The 5,484-nt window shown below is 62.9% G+C and overlaps 1 long non-coding RNA gene across 1 annotated transcript; it reads left to right on the top strand.

Moving 5' to 3' along the window:
* Positions 1 to 450: 450 nt before the first annotated feature.
* On the top strand, positions 451 to 5,089 carry LOC142484008 (uncharacterized). The gene is made up of 3 exons (XR_012797529.1): positions 451 to 529; positions 2,004 to 2,091; positions 5,019 to 5,089. It is a non-coding gene; the product is annotated as an uncharacterized LOC142484008 (long non-coding RNA).
* The last annotated feature ends 395 nt before the right edge of the window (positions 5,090 to 5,484 follow it).

The following is a 5,484-nucleotide window of genomic DNA, read 5'->3' as shown; positions in this document are numbered from 1 at the left end:
GGGGGATAGAGGTGACACAGGGGGAGAGTGGGTGATAGAGGTGGGCACAGAGGGGGATAGAGGTGGCACAGGGGGAGAGTGGATGATAGAGGTGGGCACAGAGGTGGCACAGGGTGAGAGTGGGTGATAGAGGTGGGCACAGAGGTGGGATAGAGGTGGCACAGGGTGAGAGTGGGTGATACAGGTGGCACAGAGGGGGATAGTGGTGGCACAGGGTGAGAGTGGGTGATAGAGGTGGCACAGGGTGAGTGGGTGATAGAGGTGGGTACAGAGGGGGATAGAGGTAGCACAGGGTGAGAGTGGGTGATAGAGGTGGGCACAGAGGGGGATAGAGGTGGAACTGCCGCACTGCGTCCCAAGCCTCGGTCTGGCCTTGGCCAATACGCGGGTTTCTGAGCACAGACCCTCAAATCGCGTATCCGCAGTTGAAGCGTCATTACGTTATTACGTCGTCACGTCATTACGTCAAGCGCCGTTGCCGCGGTGACACTGACAAGTAGGCGAACCCGGAAGTTGTGAGGAGCATGAGGTAAAAGTATTAATGTGCTGAAGTAATGTGGTGTAACAATACTACCGGCACCCGTGTGTGAGGATAGTGCTGCCCGGGTCGTAGTATTAATGAGATACAGGAAGAGGTATTACCTGGGAGTACTGATATAAATACCAGAGCGCTGTGTGTGTCACAGGCGGGGATACATGTCATGTAATAATTATACATATGTATTAATGAGAGATGGGATATACAATATCTGTATATAGAGATATAATATACCGTCTCTCTGCCTGGGGTGTGTGTCTCCTGCACGATGCAGTCTGATCTCTGGGCTCTCTGTCTCTCTCACTGTCTCTCTCACTGTCTCTCTCACTGTCTCTCACACTGTCTCTCTCTGTCTGGGGTGTGTGTCTCCTGCACGATGCAGTCTGATCTCTGGGCTCTCTCTCACTGTCTCACTGTCTCTCTCTCTCACTCTCTCACTGTCTCACTGTCTCTCTCTCTCACTGTCTCACTGTCTCACTGTCTCTCTCTCTCACTGTCTCACTGTCTCACTGTCTCACTGTCTCACTGTCTCACTGTCTCTCTCTCTCTCACTGTCTCACTGTCTCTCTCTCTCACTGTCTCACTGTCTCTCTCACTCACTGTCTCTCTGCCTGGGGTGTGTGTCTCATGCAAGAACAAAGGGGAAAATGGGGTGCTCAACCCCAGTAAACTAAATCCAAATGTCTAGGAAGACTCAATAGTAGAATAAGTGAGAGTGGGTGCAAATATAATGACCCGTGAGTCACTCAAGGACATAAGCAATAAGGTATCCACTTCCAAATAAGCGTACTCCGCTATTAACAGTCATAAGAACAATTTCTTACCCACTCTCACAATCTCTGGGGATCCGTATTGGCGTGTCAGCCATGATGGGAAAGTCCAATGGTAGTAGAGAAAAGAGTAAATAGCGCACAGCCAGGGAGTCAGGTGGTACAAAATAATTCCATTTATTTCAGTCCATGACCAGTAAAAACATCACCCCAAGGCGGGGAAACACACAACCTCCTACGTGTTTCGGACCGGTAGGTCCTTTATCAAGGCGTATGGGGTGATGTGTGTCTCATGCAGTCTGATCTCTGGGTTCTCTCTCACCGTCTCTCTCTCTCTCACTGTCTCTCTGCCTGGGGTGTGTGTCTCCTGCACGATGCAGTCTGATCTCTGGGTTCTTTCTCACTGTCTCTCTCTCACTGTCTCTCTGCTTGGGGTGTATGTCTCCTGCAGTCTGATCTCTGGGTTCTCTCTCACCGTCTCTCTCGCACTGTCTCTCTGCCTGGGGTGTGTGTCTCCTGCACGATGCAGTCTGATCATTGGGTTCTTTCTCACTGTCTCTCTCTCACTGTCTCTCTGCCTGGGGTGTATGTCTCCTGCAGTCTGATCTCTGGGTTCTCTCTCACCGTCTCTCTCACCGTCTCTCTGCCTGGGGTGTATGTCTCCTGCAGTCTGATCTCTGGGTTCTCTCTCACAGGCTGTGAGTTCACGAGGCGCAGCAGCATCTGAGATGAGTGAGGAGGGAGAAGGCGTGAGGTGCGTTATTATCGGAGCCAACATCAAAGGTGAGCTGTTTGTCGCTGGCCTCCTTGCGTGCGTCGCCGGCCTCCCTGCGTGCTGCGTCGCCGGCCTCCCTGCGTGCTGCGTCGCCGGCCTCCCTGCGTGCTGCGTCGCCGGCCTCCCTGCGTGCTGCGTCGCCGACCTCCGTGCGTGCTGCGTCGCCGGCCTCCCTGCGTGCTGCGTCGCCGGCCTCCCTGCGTGCTGCGTCGCCGGCCTCCCTGCGTGCTGCGTCGCCGGCCTCCCTGCGTGCTGCGTCGCCGGCCTCCCTGCGTGCTGTGTCGCTGGCCTCCCTGCGTGCTGCGTCGCTGGCCTCCCTCCCTGCGTGCTGCGTCGCTGGCCTCCCTCCCTGCGTGCTGCGTCGCTGGCCTCCCTCCCTGCGTGCTGCGTCGCTGGCCTCCCTCCCTGTGTGCTGCGTCGCTGGCCTCCCTCCCTGTGTGCTGCGTCGCTGGCCTCCCTCCCTCCCTGTGTGCTGCGTCGCTGGCCTCCCTCCCTCCCTGTGTGCTGCGTCGCTGGCCTCCCTCCCTCCCTGTGTGCATCGCTGGCCTCCCTCCCTGCATGCTGCGTCGCTGGCCTCCCTCCCTGTGTGTGCATCGCTGGCCTCCCTCCCTGTGTGCTGTGTCGCTGGCCTCCCTCCCTGTGTGCTGTGTCGCTGGCCTCCCTCCCTGTGTGTGCGTCGCCGGCCTCCTGTGTGCGTCGCCGGCCTCCCTCCCTGTGTGCTGCGTCGCCGGCCTCCCTCCCTCCCTGTGTGCTGCGTCGCCGGCCTCCCTCCCTCCCTGTGTGCTGCGTCGCCGGCCTCCCTCCCTCCCTGGTGTGCTGCGTCGCCGGCCTCCCTCCCTCCCTCCCTGTGTGCTGCGTCGCCGGCCTCCCTCCCTCCCTCCCTGTGTGCTGCGTCGCCTCCCTCCCTCCCTTGTTGTGCTGCGTTCGCCGGCTTCCCTCCCTCCCTCCCTGTGTGCTGCGTCGCCTCCCTCCCTGTGTGCTGCGTCGCCTCCCTCCCTCCCTGTGTGCTGCGTCGCCTCCCCTCCCTCCCTGTGTGCTGCGTCGCCTCCCTCCCTCCCTCCCTGTGTGCTGCGTCGCCTCCCTCCCTCCCTCCCTGTGTGCTGCGTCGCCTCCCTCCCTCCCTCCCTGTGTGCTGCGTCGCCTCCCTCCCTCCCTGGTGTCTGCGTCGCCTCCCTCCCTCCCTCCCTGTGTGCTGCGTCGCCTCCCTCCCTCCCTCCCTGTGTGCTGCGTCGCCTCCCTCCCTCCCTCCCTGTGTGCTGCGTCGCCTCCCTCCCTCCCTCCCTGTGTGCTGCGTCGCCTCCCTCCCTCCCTGTGTGCTGCGTCGCCTCCCTCCCTCCCTCCCTGTGTGCTGCGTCGCCTCCCTCCCTCCCTCCCTCCCTGTGTGCTGCGTCGCCTCCCTCCCCTCCCTCCCTCCCTGTGTGCTGCGTCGCCTCCCTCCCTCCCTCCCTCCCTCCCTGTGTGCTGCGTCGCCTCCCTCCCTCCCTCCCTGTGTGCTGCGTCGCCTCCCTCCCTCCCTCCCTGTGTGCTGCGTCGCCTCCCTCCCCTCCATCCCTGTGTGCTGCGTCGCCTCCCTCCCTCCCTCCCTGTGTGCTGCGTCGCCTCCCTCCCTCCCTCCCTGTGTGCTGCGTCGCCTCCCTCCCTCCCTCCCTGTGTGCTGCGTCGCCTCCCTCCCTCCCTCCCTGTGTGCTGCGTCGCCTCCCTCCCTCCCTGTGTGCTGCGTCGCCTCCCTCCCTCCCTGTGTGCTGCGTCGCCTCCCTCCCTGTGTGCTGCGTCGCCTCCCTCCCTCCCTCCCTGTGTGCTGCGTCGCCTCCCTCCCTCCCTCCCTGTGTGCTGCGTCGCCTCCCTCCCTCCCTCCCTGTGTGCTGCGTCGCCTCCCTCCCCTCCCTCCCTGTGTGCTGCGTCGCCTCCCTCCCTCCCTCCCTGTGTGCTGCGTCGCCTCCCTCCCTCCCTCCCTGTGTGCTGCGTCGCCTCCCTCCCTCCCTCCCTGTGTGCTGCGTCGCCTCCCTCCCTCCCTGTGTGCTGCGTCGCCTCCCTCCCTCCCTGTGTGCTGCGTCGCCGGCCTCCCTCCCTCTCCCGCTCGCTCTCTCCCGCTGTTGTCTCGCGCCCGCTCTCTCTCTCTCAGCACTCGAGCGAGCTGTTGTCTCGCGCCCGCTCTCTCTCTCTCAGCACTCGGGCGAGCTGTTGTCTCGCGCCCGCTCTCTCTCTCTCAGCACTCGGGCGAGCTGTTGTCTCGCGCCCGCTCTCTCTCTCTCAGCACTCGGGCGAGCTGTTGTCCTCGCGCCCGCTCTCTCTCTCTCAGCACTCGGGCGAGCTGTTGTCTCGCGCCCGCTCTCTCTCTCTCAGCACTCGGGCGAGCTGTTGTCTCGCGCCCGCTCTCTCTCTCTCAGCACTCGGGCGAGCTGTTGTCTCGCGCCCGCTCTCTCTCTCTCAGCACTCGGGCGAGCTGTTGTCTCGCGCCCGCTCTCTCTCTCTCAGCACTCGGGCGAGCTGTTGTCTCGCGCCCGCTCTCTCTCTCTCAGCACTCGGGCGAGCTGTTGTCTCGCGCCCGCTCTCTCTCTCTCAGCACTCGGGCGAGCTGTTGTCTCGCGCCCCGCTCTCTCTCAGCACTCGGGCGAGCTGTTGTCTCGCGCCCGCTCTCTCTCTCAGCACTCGGACGAGCTGTTGTCTCGCGCCCGCTCTCTCTCTCTCAGCACTCGGGCGAGCTGTTGTCTCGCGCCCGCTCTCTCTCAGCACTCGGGCGAGCTGTTGTCTCGCGCCCGCTCTCTCTCTCTCAGCACTAGGGCGAGCTGTTGTCTCTCTGTCTCTCCCTCTCCCTTCTCCCCCCCCCACCCTCTCCTCCCCCCCACCCTCTCCCTCTCTCTTCTCTTCCCCCCCCCCCACCCCCACTCTGGCGAGCTGTTGTCTCTCGCGCTCACTCTCGTGATCTCTCTCCCAGCACTCGGACGAGCTGTTCACTCTCTCTCACGGATCGGAGATGAGTTATATTTTGAGCCCTTGGAAGATGGGGTAAGAAAAGAGGAGAAAACGTTGCCACGCGTGGGAAGGGGAGGAGTGGGGACGGTGCCACGCGTGGGAAGGGGAGGAGTGGGGACGGTGCCACGCGTGGGAAGGGGAGGAGTGGGGACGGTGCACGCGTGGGAAGGGGAAGAGTGGGGACGGTGCCACGCGTGGGAAGGGAGGAGTGGGGACGGTTGTCACGCGTGGGAAGGGGAGGAGTAGGGGACGGTGGCACGCGTGGGAAGGGGGAGGAGTAGGGACGGTGGCACGCGTGGGAAGGGGGAGGAGTAGGGACGGTGGCACGCGTGGGAAGGGGAGGAGTAGGGACGGTGGCACGCGTGGGAGGGGGAGGGGGGAGGGGGAGGGGGAGGAGTAGGGACGGCGCCACGCGTGGGAATGGGAGG

This window comes from Ascaphus truei, unplaced genomic scaffold (assembly GCF_040206685.1).
Source record: "Ascaphus truei isolate aAscTru1 unplaced genomic scaffold, aAscTru1.hap1 HAP1_SCAFFOLD_415, whole genome shotgun sequence".
Taxonomy (NCBI): Eukaryota; Metazoa; Chordata; class Amphibia; order Anura; family Ascaphidae; genus Ascaphus; species Ascaphus truei.
Note: the sequence above shows the minus strand (reverse complement) of the source record. Positions and strands in the feature narration are given on the sequence as shown.